The sequence below is a fragment of the Oncorhynchus masou genome, unplaced genomic scaffold, assembly GCF_036934945.1.
Source record: "Oncorhynchus masou masou isolate Uvic2021 unplaced genomic scaffold, UVic_Omas_1.1 unplaced_scaffold_487, whole genome shotgun sequence".
Classification (NCBI taxonomy): Eukaryota; Metazoa; Chordata; class Actinopteri; order Salmoniformes; family Salmonidae; genus Oncorhynchus; species Oncorhynchus masou.
In genome coordinates this window covers 95,264-113,609 of record NW_027011265.1, presented here as the reverse complement: position 1 = coordinate 113,609, position 18,346 = coordinate 95,264, and the positions used below count along the sequence as shown (strand labels likewise).

General features: G+C 41.1%; 1 long non-coding RNA gene across 1 annotated transcript; it reads right to left on the bottom strand.

Moving 5' to 3' along the window:
* Positions 1-38: 38 nt before the first annotated feature.
* Positions 39-17,820, bottom strand: LOC135535389 (uncharacterized). The gene is made up of 3 exons (XR_010454859.1): positions 17,721-17,820; positions 16,101-16,571; positions 39-668 (listed from the first exon to the last, which is right to left on the bottom strand). It is a non-coding gene; the product is annotated as an uncharacterized LOC135535389 (long non-coding RNA).
* Positions 17,821-18,346: the final 526 nt, after the last annotated feature.

The following is an 18,346-nucleotide window of genomic DNA, read 5'->3' as shown; positions in this document are numbered from 1 at the left end:
AACGAGAAATTGGATTATAAAATTATACAATGTTGAGGTGGGGTTCGTTAGTTTTTTTATTTAAGAAATAGCCATGGGAACACTCAGACATAATTTACAAACAAAGCATGTGTTTAGTGAGTCCTCCAGATCAGAGGCAGTAGAGATGACCAGGGATGTTCTCTGTTTAGTGAGTCCTCCAGATCAGAGGCAGTAGGGATGACCAGGGATGTTCTCTGTTTAGTGAGTCCTCCAGATCAGAGACAGTAGGGATGACCAGGGATGTTCTCTGTTTAGTGAGTCCTCCAGATCAGAGGCAGTAGGGATGACCAGGGATGTTCTCTGTTTAGTGAGTCCTCCAGATCAGAGACAGTAGGGATGACCAGGGATGTTCTCTGTTTAGTGAGTCCTCCAGATCAGAGGCAGTAGGGATGACCAGGGATGTTCTCTGTTTAGTGAGTCCTCCAGATCAGAGGCAGTAGGGATGACCAGGGATGTTCTCTGGTTAGTGAGTCCTCCAGATCAGAGGCAGTAGGGATGACCAGGGATGTTCTCTGGTTAGTGAGTCCTCCAGATCAGAGGCAGTAGGGATGACCAGGGATGTTCTCTTGATAAGTGTGTGATATGGACCATTTTCCTGTCCGGCTTAGCATTTGAAAACAAGTACTTTTGGGTGCCAGGGAAACTGTCTGGAGTAAAACATATATTATTTTCTTTAGAAATGTAGTGAAGTAAAATTAAAAGTTATAAAGAAACAGAGAGTAAAAGTACAGATATAAACAGAATGTAGTGAAGTTTTAAATACATTTCTGTTAAGTAATTTACACCACTGGACTCAATTACCTCGACTAACCGGTGCCACCACACATTGACTCTGTACCGGTACCCCCTGTATATAGCCTCTACATTGACTCTGTACCAGTACCCCCTGTATATAGCCTCCACATTGACTCTGTACCAGTACCCCCTGTATATAGCCCCCACACATTGACTCTGTACCGTAATACCCTGTATATAGCCTCCACATTGACTCTGTACCGTAATACCCTGTATATAGCCTCCACATTGTTTCTGTACCGTAATACCCTGTATATAGCCTCCACATTGACTCTGTACCAGTACCCCCTGTATATAGCCTCCACATTGACTCTGTATCGGTACCCCCTGTATATAGCCTCCACATTGACTATGTACTGGTACCCCCTGTATATAGTCTCCACATTGACTCTGTACCGGTACCCCCTGTATATAGCCTCCACATTGACTCTGTACCAGTACCCCCTGTATATAGCCTCCACATTGACTATGTACTGGTACCCCCTGTATATAGCCTCCACATTGACTCTGTACCGGTACCCCCTGTATATAGCCTCCACATTGACTCTGTACCGGTACCCCCTGTATATAGCCTCCACATTGACTCTGTACCGGTACTCCCTGTATATAGCCTCCACATTGACTATGTACTGGTACCCCCTGTATATAGCCTCCACATTGACTATGTACTGGTACCCCCTGTATATAGCCTCCACATTGACTCTGTACTGGTTCCCCCTGTATATAGCCTCCACATTGACTCTGTACTGGTTCCCCCTGTATATAGCCTCTACATTGACTCTGTACCAGTACCCCCTGTATATAGCCTCCACATTGACTATGTACTGGTTCCCCCTGTATATAGCCTCCACATTGACACTGCACCGTAGTACCCTGTATATAGCCTCCACATTGTCTCTGTACCGTAACCCCCACACATTGACTCTGTACCAGTACCCCCTGTATATAGCCTCCACATTGACTATGTACTGGTACCCCCTGTATATAGCCTCCACATTGACTCTGTACCGGTACCCCCTGTATATAGCCTCCACATTGACTCTGTACCGGTACCCCCTGTATATAGCCTCCACATTGACTCTGTACCGGTACCCCCTGTATATAGCCTCCACATTGACTCTGTACCAGTACCCCCTGTATATAGCCTCCACATTGACTATGTACTGGTACCCCCTGTATATAGCCTCCACATTGACTCTGTACCGGTACCCCCTGTATATAGCCTCCACATTGATTCTGTACCGGTACCCCCTGTATATAGCCTCCACATTGACTCTGTACCGGTACCCCCTGTATATAGCCTCCACATTGACTATGTACTGGTACCCCCTGTATATAGGCTCCACATTGACTCTGTACCGGTACCCCCTGTATATAGCCTCCACATTGACTCTGTACTGGTACCCCCTGTATATAACCTCCACATTGACTCTGTACTGGTACCCCTTGTATATAGCCTCCACATTGACTCTGTACCGGTACCCCCTGTATCTAGCCGCCACATTGACTCTGTACCGGTACACCCCTGTATATAGCCTCCACATTGACTCTGTACCGGTACCCCCTGTATATAGCCTCCACATTGACTCTGTACCGGTACCCCCTGTATATAGTCTCCACATTAACTCTGTACCGGTACCCCCTGTATATAGCCTCCACATTGACACTGCACCGTAGTACCCTGTATATAGCCTCCACATTGACTCTGTACCGGTACCCCCTGTATATAGCCTCCACATTGACTCTGTACTGGTACCCCCTGTATATAGCCTCCACATTGACTCTGTACTGGTTCCCCCTGTATATAGCCTCCACATTGACTCTGTACCGGTACCCCCTGTATATAGCCTCCACATTGACTCTGTACTGGTACCCCCTGTATATAGCCTCCACATTGACTCTGTACTGGTACCCCCTGTATATAGCCTCCACATTGACCCTGTACTGGTACCCCCTGTATATAGCCTCCACATTGACTCTGTACTGGTACCCCCTGTATATAGCCTCCACATTGACTCTGTAGTGGTACCCCCTGTATATAGCCTCCACATTGACTCTGTAGTGGTACCCCCTGTATATAGCCTCCACATTGACTCTGTACTGGTTCCCCCTGTATATAGCCTCCACATTGACTCTGTACTGGTTCCCCCTGTATATAGCCTCCACATTGACTCTGTACTGGTTCCCCCTGTATATAGCCTCCACATTGACTCTGTACTGGTACCCCCTGTATATAGCCTCTACATTGACTCTGTACTGGTTCCCCCTGTATATAGCCTCCACATTGACTCTGTACTGGTACCCCCTGTATATAGCCTCCACATTGACTCTGTACCGGTACCCCCTGTATATAGCCTCCACATTGACTCTGTACTGGTACCCCCTGTATATAGCCTCCACATTGACTCTGTACTGGTTCCCCCTGTATATAGCCTCCACATTGACTCTGTACTGGTTCCCCCTGTATATAGCCTCCACATTGACTCTGTACTGGTTCCCCTGTATATAGCCTCTACATTGACTCTGTACCAGTACCCCCTGTATATAGCCTCCACATTGACACTGCACCGGTACCCCCTGTATATAGCCTCCACATTGACTCTGTACCGGTACCCCCTGTATATAGCCTCCACATTGACTCTGTACTGGTACCCCCTGTATATAGCCTCCACATTGACTCTGTACTGGTTCCCCCTGTATATAGCCTCCACATTGACTCTGTACTGGTACCCCTGTATATAGCCTCCACATTGACGCTGTACTGGTTCCCCCTGTATATCGCCTCGCTATTTTTTATTTTACTGCTGGTCTTTAATTATTTGTTACTTATATTTCTTGTTTTTTACTTAACACATTTTTCTTACAACTAAATTGTTGGTTTAGGGCTTCATTTCAGCATTTCACTCTAATGTTTAAACATGTAGTATTCGGCGCATGTGACAAATACAATTTGATTTGTTACACATGAAAACATGATGTGATCCTGGTGTGACATTATTGAAGCTGTGCTGACACCTAGTGGACATCAAGAGAAACAACACCATACACACACACTAACACAGATGGGATGCTTTACATAAGTTGCTATTTTTTATTAGACACTAATATATATGTCCAATAAACAGACGTAAGCTAGCGCGAGGAAGCGCTCTTTGAAAGGAGGGAGTAGTGTAAGGACCCTGTGTTTATAAGAGCAGGATAGGACCCAAGCTTTTGCGCGCCGGTCCTCGGGCTAGAAGGTTGAGGGTTCAAGACCCTGCCTGTTTCAATACAGTATATACAGTACTGTATAACAATTGTGTACAAGCCACCTACCTAATAAAATACTGGGGCTTGCGGTCATTAGTTACATTTCAACCACAGCGATTCCCTAATTGAGGCGCAACAGAGTTCACCGGCAAATGCAGGAACACCGGAAATAATTACTAAACCAACGAACGAGAAATGGTGGAGGCAACCAGCATGAAGAGAGACATTTGTCCGAATAAACGTGGTGAGTGAAAAACGTAATTACATAGCTCACTCCCTACCCCGTATCTCATTCTACTGTTATATGACTCTGTATGTGTTGTTTGTTGACAACCTTGTTATTTATGACGTTTTGGAACGGATTCCTGCTGGAACGTTCCTCAGATTATACCCACCCCTCAACATGATGCTGGAGAGATATTTACGTTCCTCAAATTATACCCTCAACATGATGCTGGAGAGATATTTACGTTCCTCAAATTATACCCTCAACATGATGCTGGAGAGATATTTACGTTCCTTAAATTATACCCACCCCTCAACATGATGCTGGAGAGATATTTACGTTCCTCAAATTATACCCACCCTTCAACATGATGCTGGAGAGATATTTACGTTCCTCAAATTATACCCACCCTTCAACATGATGCTGGAGAGATATTTACGTTCCTTAAATTATACCCTCAACATGATGCTGGAGAGATATTTACGTTCCTTAAATTATACCCACCCTCAACATGATGCTGGAGAGATATTTACGTTCCTTAAATTATACCCACCCCTCAACATGATGCTGGAGAGATATTTACGTTCCTCAAATTATACCCTCAACATGATGCTGGAGAGATATTTACGTTCCTCAAATTATACCCTCAACATGATGCTGGAGAGATATTTACGTTCCTCAAATTATACCCACCCCTCAACATGATGCTGGAGAGATATTTACGTTCCTCAAATTATACCCACCCCTCAACATGATGCTGGAGAGATATTTACGTTCCTCAAATTATACCCTCAACATGATGCTGGAGAGATATTTACGTTCCTCAAATTATACCCTCAACATGATGCTGGAGAGATATTTACGTTCCTCAAATTAAGAGTTCTATTCAGCTATGTTACTACTTATCTGGAATAAGGATTTCTATTCAGCTATGTTACTACTTATCTGGAATAAGGATTTCTATTCAGCTATGTTACTACTTATCTGGAATAAGGATTTCTATTCAGCTATGTTACTACTTATCTGGAATAAGGAGTTCTATTCAGCTATGTTACTACTTATCTGGAATAAGGAGTTCTATTCAGCTATGTTACTACTTATCTGGAATAAGGAGTTCTATTCAGCTATGTTACTACTTATCTGGAATAAGGAGTTCTATTCAGCTATGTTACTACTTATCTGGAATAAGGAGTTCTATTCAGCTATGTTACTACTTATCTGGAATAAGGAGTTCTATTCAGCTATGTTACTACTTATCTGGAATAAGGAGTTCTATTCAGCTATGTTACTACTTATCTGGAATAAGGAGTTCTATTCAGCTATGTTACTACTTATCTGGAATAAGGAGTTCTATTCAGCTATGTTACTACTTATCTGGAATAAGGAGTTCTATTCAGCTATGTTACTACTTATCTGGAATAAGGAGTTCTATTCAGCTATGTTACTACTTATCTGGAATAAGGAGTTCTATTCAGCTATGTTACTACTTATCTGGAATAAGGAGTTCTATTCAGCTATGTTACTACTTATCTGGAATAAGGAGTTCTATTCAGCTATGTTACTCCTTATCTGGAATAAGGAGTTCTATTCAGCTATGTTACTCCTTATCTGGAATAAGGAGTTCTATTCAACTATGTTACTCCTTATCTGGAATAAGGAGTTCTATTCAACTATGTTACTCCTTATCTGGAATAAGGAGTTCTATTCAACTATGTTACTCCTTATCTGGAATAAGGAGTTCTATTCAGCTATGTTACTACTTATCTGGAATAAGGAGTTCTATTCAGCTATGTTACTACTTATCTGGAATAAGGAGTTCTATTCAGCTATGTTACTAATTATCTGGAATAAGGAGTTCTATTCAGCTATGTTACTACTTATCTGGAATAAGGAGTTCTATTCAGCTATGTTACTACTTATCTGGAATAAGGAGTTCTATTCAGCTATGTTACTACTTATCTGGAATAAGGAGTTCTATTCAGCTATGTTACTACTTATCTGGAATAAGGAGTTCTATTCAGCTATGTTACTACTTATCTGGAATAAGGAGTTCTATTCAGCTATGTTACTACTTATCTGGAATAAGGAGTTCTATTCAGCTATGTTACTACTTATCTGGAATAAGGAGTTCTATTCAGCTATGTTACTACTTATCTGGAATAAGGAGTTCTATTCAGCTATGTTACTACTTATCTGGAATAAGGAGTTCTATTCAGCTATGTTACTACTTATCTGGAATAAGGAGTTCTATTCAGCTATGTTACTCCTTATCTGGAATAAGGAGTTCTATTCAGCTATGTTACTCCTTATCTGGAATAAGGAGTTCTATTCAACTATGTTACTCCTTATCTGGAATAAGGAGTTCTATTCAGCTATGTTACTCCTTATCTGGAATAAGGAGTTCTATTCAGCTATGTTACTACTTATCTGGAATAAGGAGTTCTATTCAGCTATGTTACTACTTATCTGGAATAAGGAGTTCTATTCAGCTATGTTACTACTTATCTGGAATAAGGAGTTCTATTCAGCTATGTTACTACTTATCTGGAATAAGGAGTTCTATTCAGCTATGTTACTACTTATCTGGAATAAGGAGTTCTATTCAGCTATGTTACTACTTATCTGGAATAAGGAGTTCTATTCAGCTATGTTACTACTTATCTGGAATAAGGAGTTCTATTCAGCTATGTTACTACTTATCTGGAATAAGGAGTTCTATTCAGCTATGTTACTACTTATCTGGAATAAGGAGTTCTATTCAGCTATGTTACTACTTATCTGGAATAAGGAGTTCTATTCAGCTATGTTACTACTTATCTGGAATAAGGAGTTCTATTCAGCTATGTTACTACTTATCTGGAATAAGGAGTTCTATTCAGCTATGTTACTACTTATCTGGAATAAGGAGTTCTATTCAGCTATGTTACTACTTATCTGGAATAAGGAGTTCTATTCAGCTATGTTACTACTTATCTGGAATAAAGAGTTCTATTCAGCTATGTTACTACTTATCTGGAATAAGGAGTTCTATTCAGCTATGTTACTACTTATCTGGAATAAGGAGTTCTATTCAGCTATGTTACTACTTATCTGGAATAAGGAGTTCTATTCAGCTATGTTACTACTTATCTGGAATAAGGAGTTCTATTCAGCTATGTTACTACTTATCTGGAATAAGGAGTTCTATTCAGCTATGTTACTACTTATCTGGAATAAGGAGTTCTATTCAGCTATGTTACTACTTATCTGGAATAAGGAGTTCTATTCAGCTATGTTACTACTTATCTGGAATAAGGAGTTCTATTCAGCTATGTTACTACTTATCTGGAATAAGGAGTTCTATTCAGCTATGTTACTACTTATCTGGAATAAGGAGTTCTATTCAGCTATGTTACTACTTATCTGGAATAAGGAGTTCTATTCAGCTATGTTACTACTTATCTGGAATAAGGAGTTCTATTCAGCTATGTTACTACTTATCTGGAATAAGGAGTTCTATTCAGCTATGTTACTACTTATCTGGAATAAAGAGTTCTATTCAGCTATGTTACTACTTATCTGGAATAAGGAGTTCTATTCAGCTATGTTACTACTTATCTGGAATAAGGAGTTCTATTCAGCTATGTTACTACTTATCTGGAATAAGGAGTTCTATTCAGCTATGTTACTACTTATCTGGAATAAGGAGTTCTATTCAGCTATGTTACTACTTATCTGGAATAAGGAGTTCTATTCAGCTATGTTACTACTTATCTGGAATAAGGAGTTCTATTCAGCTATGTTACTACTTATCTGGAATAAGGAGTTCTATTCAGCTATGTTACTACTTATCTGGAATAAGGAGTTCTATTCAGCTATGTTACTACTTATCTGGAATAAGGAGTTCTATTCAGCTATGTTACTACTTATCTGGAATAAGGAGTTCTATTCAGCTATGTTACTACTTATCTGGAATAAGGAGTTCTATTCAGCTATGTTACTACTTATCTGGAATAAGGAGTTCTATTCAGCTATGTTACTACTTATCTGGAATAAGGAGTTCTATTCAGCTATGTTACTACTTATCTGGAATAAGGAGTTCTATTCAGCTATGTTACTACTTATCTGGAATAAGGAGTTCTATTCAGCTATGTTACTACTTATCTGGAATAAGGAGTTCTATTCAGCTATGTTACTCCTTATCTGGAATAAGGAGTTCTATTCAACTATGTTACTCCTTATCTGGAATAAGGAGTTCTATTCAACTATGTTACTCCTTATCTGGAATAAGGAGTTCTATTCAGCTATGTTACTCCTTATCTGGAATAAGGAGTTCTATTCAACTATGTTACTCCTTATCTGGAATAAGGAGTTCTATTCAGCTATGTTACTACTTATCTGGAATAAGGAGTTCTATTCAGCTATGTTACTACTTATCTGGAATAAGGAGTTCTATTCAGCTATGTTACTACTTATCTGGAATAAGGAGTTCTATTCAGCTATGTTACTACTTATCTGGAATAAGGAGTTCTATTCAGCTATGTTACTACTTATCTGGAATAAGGAGTTCTATTCAGCTATGTTACTACTTATCTGGAATAAGGAGTTCTATTCAGCTATGTTACTACTTATCTGGAATAAGGAGTTCTATTCAGCTATGTTACTACTTATCTGGAATAAGGAGTTCTATTCAGCTATGTTACTACTTATCTGGAATAAGGAGTTCTATTCAGCTATGTTACTACTTATCTGGAATAAGGAGTTCTATTCAGCTATGTTACTACTTATCTGGAATAAGGAGTTCTATTCAGCTATGTTACTACTTATCTGGAATAAGGAGTTCTATTCAGCTATGTTACTACTTATCTGGAATAAGGAGTTCTATTCAGCTATGTTACTACTTATCTGGAATAAGGAGTTCTATTCAGCTATGTTACTACTTATCTGGAATAAGGAGTTCTATTCAGCTATGTTACTACTTATCTGGAATAAGGAGTTCTATTCAGCTATGTTACTACTTATCTGGAATAAGGAGTTCTATTCAGCTATGTTACTACTTATCTGGAATAAGGAGTTCTATTCAGCTATGTTACTACTTATCTGGAATAAGGAGTTCTATTCAGCTATGTTACTACTTATCTGGAATAAGGAGTTCTATTCAGCTATGTTACTACTTATCTGGAATAAGGAGTTCTATTCAGCTATGTTACTACTTATCTGGAATAAGGAGTTCTATTCAGCTATGTTACTACTTATCTGGAATAAGGAGTTCTATTCAGCTATGTTACTCCTTATCTGGAATAAGGAGTTCTATTCAGCTATGTTACTCCTTATCTGGAATAAGGAGTTCTATTCAACTATGTTACTCCTTATCTGGAATAAGGAGTTCTATTCAACTATGTTACTCCTTATCTGGAATAAGGAGTTCTATTCAGCTATGTTACTACTTATCTGGAATAAGGAGTTCTATTCAGCTATGTTACTACTTATCTGGAATAAGGAGTTCTATTCAGCTATGTTACTACTTATCTGGAATAAGGAGTTCTATTCAGCTATGTTACTACTTATCTGGAATAAGGAGTTCTATTCAGCTATGTTACTACTTATCTGGAATAAGGAGTTCTATTCAGCTATGTTACTACTTATCTGGAATAAGGAGTTCTATTCAGCTATGTTACTACTTATCTGGAATAAGGAGTTCTATTCAGCTATGTTACTACTTATCTGGAATAAGGAGTTCTATTCAGCTATGTTACTACTTATCTGGAATAAGGAGTTCTATTCAGCTATGTTACTACTTATCTGGAATAAGGAGTTCTATTCAGCTATGTTACTACTTATCTGGAATAAGGAGTTCTATTCAGCTATGTTACTACTTATCTGGAATAAGGAGTTCTATTCAGCTATGTTACTACTTATCTGGAATAAGGAGTTCTATTCAGCTATGTTACTACTTATCTGGAATAAGGAGTTCTATTCAGCTATGTTACTACTTATCTGGAATAAAGAGTTCTATTCAGCTATGTTACTACTTATCTGGAATAAGGAGTTCTATTCAGCTATGTTACTACTTATCTGGAATAAGGAGTTCTATTCAGCTATGTTACTACTTATCTGGAATAAGGAGTTCTATTCAGCTATGTTACTACTTATCTGGAATAAGGAGTTCTATTCAGCTATGTTACTACTTATCTGGAATAAGGAGTTCTATTCAGCTATGTTACTACTTATCTGGAATAAGGAGTTCTATTCAGCTATGTTACTACTTATCTGGAATAAGGAGTTCTATTCAGCTATGTTACTACTTATCTGGAATAAGGAGTTCTATTCAGCTATGTTACTACTTATCTGGAATAAGGAGTTCTATTCAGCTATGTTACTACTTATCTGGAATAAGGAGTTCTATTCAGCTATGTTAATACTTATCTGGGGGGAACAGACATGTTAACCATTCAGGCTGTGGGGGGAAACAGACATGTTAACCATCCAGGCTGTGAACAGACATGTTAACCATCCAGGCTGTGGGGGGAAACAGACATGTTAACCATCCAGGCTGTGGGGGGAACAGACATGTTAACCATCCAGGCTGTGGGGGGGAACAGACATGTTAACCATCCAGGCTGTGGGGGGAACAGACATGTTAACCATCCAGGCTGTGGGGGGAACAGACATGTTAACCATCCAGGCCGTGGGGGGGAACAGACATGTTAACCATCCAGGCTGTGGGGGGAACAGACATGTTAACCATCCAGGCTGTGGGGGGAACAGACATGTTAACCATCCAGGCCATGGGGGGGACAGACATGTTAACCATCCAGGCCGTGAACAGACATGTTAACCATCCAGGCCGTGGGGGGAACAGACATGTTAACCATCCAGGCTGTGGGGGGAACAGACATGTTAACCATCCAGGCTGTGGGGGAACAGACATGTTAACCATCCAGGCTGTGGGGGTGAACAGACATGTTAACCCGTGGGGTATCAGACATGTTAACCATCCAGGCTGTGAACAGACATGTTAACCATCCAGGCCGTGGGGGGAACAGACATGTTAACCATCCAGGCTGTGGGGGGGACCAGACATGTTAACCATCCAGGCTGTGGGAGTGAACAGACATGTTAACCATCCAGGCCGTGGGGGGGAAACAGACATGTTAACCATCCAGGCCGTGGGGGGGAACAGACATGTTAACCATTCAGGCTGTGGGGGGAACAGACATGTTAACCATCCAGGCTGTGAACAGACATGTTAACCATCCAGGCCGTGGGGGGGAACAGACATGTTAACCATCCAGGCTGTGAACAGACATGTTAACCATCCAGGCTGTGGGGGGAAACAGACATGTTAACCATCCAGGCCGTGGGGGGAACAGACATGTTAACCATCCAGGCCATGGGGGGGACAGACATGTTAACCATCCAGGCCGTGGGGGGGAACAGACATGTTAACCATCCAGGCCGTGGGGGGGAACATGTTAACCATCTCAGACAACAGCTAAAATCAAGGAGGAGACCCAGACTCTCGAAAAGTTTAAGAAGGAGATGAGACTCTGTACAACTGGACAATGGAAGTTCAGCAATGGGCTAATACAGGTAAAGAATACATCAAATAAATCATCCTAAATGTAACTCTCCTGGACTGTCACCTTGACCTAGTGGAGAGGCTTGCGTACTCCAATGACCCTGAGAGCTAACCCTTAGAGGGCATACTCCAATGACCCTGAGAGCTAACCCTTAGAGGGCGTACTCCAATGACCCTGAGAGCTAACCCTTAGAGGGCGTACTCCAATGACCCTGAGCGCTAACCCTTAGAGGGCGTACTCCAATAACCCTGAGCGCTAACCCTTAGAGGGTGTACTCCAATGACCCTGAGAGCTAACCCTTAGAGGGCGTACTCCATCGACCCTTAGAGGGCGTACTCCAATGACCCTGAGCTCTAACCCTTAGAGGGTGTACTCCAATGACCCTGAGCTCTAACCCTTAGAGGGTGTACTCCAATGACCCTGAGCGCTAACCCTTAGAGGGCGTACTCCAACGACCCTTAGAGGGTGTACTCCAATGACCCTTAGAGGGCGTACTCCAATGACCATTAGAGGGCGTACTCCAATGACCCTGAGCTCTAACCCTTAGAGGGTGCACTCCAATGACCCTGAGCTCTAACCCTTAGAGGGCGTACTCCAATGACCCTGAGCTCTAACCCTTAGAGGGCGTACTCCAATGACCCTGAGCTCTAACCCTTAGAGGGTGTACTCCAATGACCCTTAGAGGGCGTACTCCAACGACCCTTAGAGGGCGTACTCCAATGACCCTGAGCGCTAACCCTTAGAGGGCGTACTCCAATGACCCTTAGAGGGTGTACTCCAATGACCCTTAGAGGGTGTACTCCAATGACCCTTAGAGGGTGTACTCCAATGACCCTTAGAGGGCGTACTCCAATGACCCTGAGCGCTAACCCTTAGAGGGTGTACTCCAATGACCCTTAGAGGGTGTACTCCAATGACCTTGGGAGCTGAGTGGTCCTGGGAGCTGAGTGGCCCTGGGAGCTGCGTGGCCCTGGGAGCTGAGTGGCCCTGGGAGCTGCGTGGCCCTGGGAGCTGAGTGGCCCTGGGAGCTGCGTGGCCCTGGGAGCTGCGTGGCCTTGGGAGCTGCGTGGCCTTGGGAGCTGAGTGGCCCTGGGAGCTGCGTGGCCCTGGGAGCAGAGTGGCCCTGGGAGCTGCGTGGCCCTGGGAGCTGCGTGGCCTTGGGAGCTGCGTGGCCTTGGGAGCTGAGTGGCCCTGGGAGCTGCGTGGCCCTAGGAGCTGAGTGGCCCTGGGAGCAGAGTGGCCCTGGGACCTGCGTGGCCCTGGGAGCTGCGTGGCCTTGGGAGCTGAGTGGCCTTGGGAGCTGAGTGGCCCTGAGAGCTGAGTGGCCCTGAGAGCTGAGTGGCCCTGGGAGCTGAGTGGCCCTGGGAGCTGCGTGGCCCAGGGAGCTGAGTGGCCCTGGGAGCAGAGTGGCCTTGTGAGCTGCATGGACAAAGTAAGTAGTATGTTTGTGTGTCACAATAACTATGTTTCTGTTTTGTTATCTGTGTTTGTTCAGTTGCTCAAACACAGACCACACTGCCATTAAAGTTACAAATCCACATTGCATTCTTGTGAATTTACAGCTGACCTACTCACAAAGAAAATAGCCTTTGACCGGGTGATGCTCCTGAGACAGCTGAAGGAGGAAGAGGTAATTGTCCTAAAGGAAGTCCAGCAGCACTGGGAAAGCCTAAAGAGGGGATCGGAGAATGTGCAAGACCTGGCTTCACATGTGGCACCTGACCTAAGCAGGCAAAGTAGGGGAACGTTCATTAATATGTATTGATGTTGGCACCCTGTAATTGATATTGTATTTAAGGAATACGTCATTGTATTAGTAGTAGGGGAACGTTCATTAATATGTATTGATGTTGGCACCCTGTAATTGATATTGTATGACCTCGTGGAAGAGGACCTAGATGACAGCATCCACTACAGCTCTGATGACGAGGAATCTGTCCCAGACTGACGGTGTTCGTTTAGGTGGGTGCAGTTTGCATTGGGTGGAAAGGGATTCCATTTGTTTTGTAGATGTGCTTTGTCTGCCTTCCTAAGGAAAAATAGTTTGAACATTTTATGGAAAATAAAGGTTTATGTTTCTTCCTGGTTGACAATGTGATCATGGGGTACAGATTTGAGAAGGGTGCTCGTCTGTTACTGCTTTTGCCCGGTCACATGACCAGGTCACATGACCAGGTCACATGACCCCTTTAAATGGCCAATCTGCAGTTGATACATCCACTTATGGATGCTTGAAGAATATCATTTATAAATGCCTCATGAATATAGTTCAACTGCCGTACCCCATCAGATCCCAAAATAGATGTTTTTGTTCTACTCCAATGTTTGTAAACAAAGTAAATGTAAACATACACTAGCATGTGTCCAACTCATTCCACGGTGAGCCTGCGGGTTTCACTCCTCCCATGGAGCTACATCAGTACATTAGTCATGGGATTTTAAGTTAAGGTGACCAGATTTCTGAAATTAAAACCGGGGACATTTACAGGTCGGAGGTCAATATATCATTACAATATCCAATGTTATTATCTATTATATATAATATCAATATATGATTAAATATCCAATGTTATTAATCTATTATATATAATATCAATATATCATTAAAATATCCAATGTTATTAATCTATTATATATAATATCAATATATCATTAAAATATCTATGTTATCTATTATATATAATATCAATATATCATTAAAATATCTGTTATTATCTATTATATATAATATCAATATATGATTAAAATATCCACTGTTATTATCTATTATATATAATATCAATATATCATTAAAATATCCACTGTTATTATCTATTATATATAATATCAATATATCATTAAAATATCCAATGTTGTTATCTATTATATATAATATCAATATATCATTAAAATATCCACTGTTATTATCTATTATATATAATATCAATATATCATTAAAATATCCACTGTTATTATCTATTATATATAATATCAATATATCATTAAAATATCCACTGTTATTATCTATTATATATAATATCAATATATGATTAAAATATCCACTGTTATTATCTATTATATATAATATCAATATATCATTAAAATATCCACTGTTATTATCTATTATATATAATATCAATATATCATTAAAATATCCAATGTTGTTATCTATTATATATAATATCAATATATCATTAAAATATCCACTGTTATTATCTATTATATATAATATCAATATATCATTAAAATATCCACTGTTATTATCTATTATATATAATATCAATATATCATTAAAATATCCAATGTTATTATCTATGAAATAAAGGGGGATAATTCCGGTTTCATGTATTTAGTCTAACAGGCCCACTGTGACAGAGAAAACAACTATATTATAGAAAAACTATAGACAAGACAGAACTGATCTGAACAGCCAATCAGTGGTCCTGCTAGTCTGGGTAGAACTGATCTGAACAGCCAATCAGTGGTCCTGCTAGTCTGGGTAGAACTGATCTGAACAGCCAATCAGTGGTCCTGCTAGTCTGGGTAGAACTGATCTGAACAGCCAATCAGTGGTCCTGCTAGTCTGGGTAGAACTGATCTGAACAGACATTCAGTGGTCCTGCTAGTCTGGGTAGAACTGATCTGAACAGCCAATCAGTGGTCCTGCTAGTCTGGGTAGAACTGATCTGAACAGCCATTCAGTGGTCCTGCTAGTCTAGGTAGAACTGATCTGAACAGCCATTCAGTGGTCCTGCTAGTCTGGGTAGAACTGATCTGAACAGCCATTCAGTGGTCCTGCTAGTCTGGGTAGAACTGATCTGAACAGCCAATCAGTGGTCCTGCTAGTCTGGGTAGAACTGATCTGAACAGCCAATCAGTGGTCCTGCTAGTCTGGGTAGAACTGATCTGAACAGCCAATCAGTGGTCCTGCTAGTCTGGGTAGAACTGATCTGAACAGCCATTCAGTGGTCCTGCTAGTCTGGGTAGAACTGATCTGAACAGCCAATCAGTGGTCCTGCTAGTCTGGGTAGAACTGATCTGAACAGCCAATCAGTGGTCCTGCTAGTCTGGGGAGAACTGATCTGAACAGCCATTCAGTGGTCCTGCTAGTCTGGGTAGAACTGATCTGAACAGCCAATCAGTGGTCCTGCTAGTCTGGGTAGAATAAGAGCAGAAGAGAACATGTGACCTTTAAAAAACAGAAAATAGTCTATGTGAAATATTTAACATAATGAAGAAATAAGACGGTGATGAGATTATGTAGTTACCACTTATTCCAACCTAATCTGTATATTTCTCAGAACAATGTATCTTCTTCAGGATTGCTCTGTCTTTGGCCAGCTTCTCCATGAACTCCTGGCAGGGGAGGTTGGCGTTTGTCTTCACAATAAGCATGGCCTTGATGGTAGGAACAGGGAACCTATTTCTTGCTGCTGTCCATAGAGCATTCATTTGGGAGAACACTCTCTCGACTGGTGTATTACTTCCAGGTAAGCACATGACAACAGACGCTAATCTAGCCAGGTTAGAGTGTGGGATGTGGTTCTCTTTGAAGTGGGTAACTCCATCTCTGACTAAGCGGTGTCTCCGATGTTTTCCATTATTCAAGCGATCCCCCCTTTAGGAACTCTTGCAGGCCAGTAACCTCGTCAAACAATGCATCCTCATTGATGGTCACATGGGGGCATTTTTCCTGCAGTGTGGCTGCTGCCTTCTGGATCTCTTCACGCTGAGGTTGCCTGTTTAAAAGGAGACAATATATATATTTTAGATTATCTGTGTGCTTTCCCCAATACCTGCAAGTAGTTCACAGCCGTAGTGAAGAATGATTGGGAGGTTTTGAGAAAGCTCTTTAGACATTGCAGCTCTTCAGTCTTTTCTACTCTGAAAATATGAAAATATCTTTGTGAGCGGGTACTCAACTTCAAGGGGAACCATACCCAAAGCTGTTCTGGCCGTGTTATGAATGATGTGGGCAGGACAACCAAAGCCAATCACCTCCCGCTGCAGAGCATTTTTAACTTTGGTATGGACATTGACCCTCCCCAGCCTATTCAGTCCTCCAAGGTTGGTATGGACATTGACCCTCCCCACTCTATTCAGTCCTCCAAGGTTGCTATTTGTGTTGTCGGCAGAGAATGACAACTTTGTTTTGCAGGTTACATTTTTGGATGAAAGAGCCATTGTTCCTCCTCTGTCTGCTCTTCTTCACTCTCCTTGTGTCACTCTTCTTACTCTCAACTTCCTGATCTTTCTTCCTTTCCTTCTCTTCACCTTTCCACCTCACTCTTCCACACTCTCCTTGCTTCACTCTTTTTACTCCCTTAATTTGTCCTTCTCCAATCTTTATTAATAAATAGAACACTATTAGATATAATACTTTGGTTAACAGATTCCCATTGCTTGCCTCATTTTGTATTTTATCTTAAAAACATTGTTTGGAATAATAAATTGTCAGGCTCTGTAATCATATCTTAACTTTTCCTCCTCTATCTCACTCTTCTTCCTATCCAGTCTTACTCCTCTCCACTTTAGCAGAAAACATTACGCTAATGTTATCCATGAAAATGTCTAAATATATGTTCACACAACTTATAATGCCAAACCATTACAATTGTAATCTACAAATGAATATTATCAGAATTAATTGTGCATTAATTTAATATAATCATATTTTCAAAATAGCCCGTCCACTGAATGTTTACATGTGAACGTTTTTTAACCTCGTTACCATGACAGCAGCTGGCGAACCGAGCAAGATAACTTAGTCGACATAGCTAATATTAGCTAGCATAACCTATTTAAAACCATATACCGCAGAACATTTAACTATACAATAAGTTGTGACATAACATCATTAGCTAGTATCTCAAACGAGTGTAATTTACCTGGCTTGAAAAGACGTTTGTGGTGATGTTATGGATTCACATGACACTTCCGGCCGAGTTTTCCAGAGCAGTTTCCTCTAAAACTGGCGCGAGCAAGTAGTTAGTAGAAGAAGAAGAGTGAATGAAGCTGCTGTCGCGAGCGGCCCCCTCTGCTGGACAAAACAAGCACAACAAGATTGAGACGTCAACCGGTTGACTCTGATGCCCGGTCTTTCTTGCCACGTAAAATATTATTTCACTTTGCAGTCTGTTTTTAACGCACAATTAAAAACGGGGACATCTCCAGCCGGTGACAGCTCACGGAAAACTGGGACGTCTGGTCACCCTATTTTAAGTCAACGATTCCTTATGTATTAATGAGATGTACAAATGCTGAACTAGTACTTAATACTTTGACCAGTTACTTCTAGACTCTCAAGTTGTTTTCCAGATGGCTACTTTACTTGTACAATAACTGACTCCCATCAGCTGCAGATGAAACCGGTTAGTTGAAAAATGTTGCCTAGAATATACAGACACTCGCAATGAATCATCAAAAGTATGGACACAGAATGATTGAAGTGATTATTGTATTTTATTATTCTGACCCATGACATCTTCTGGGAAGAATAATGCATAGCCTTGTG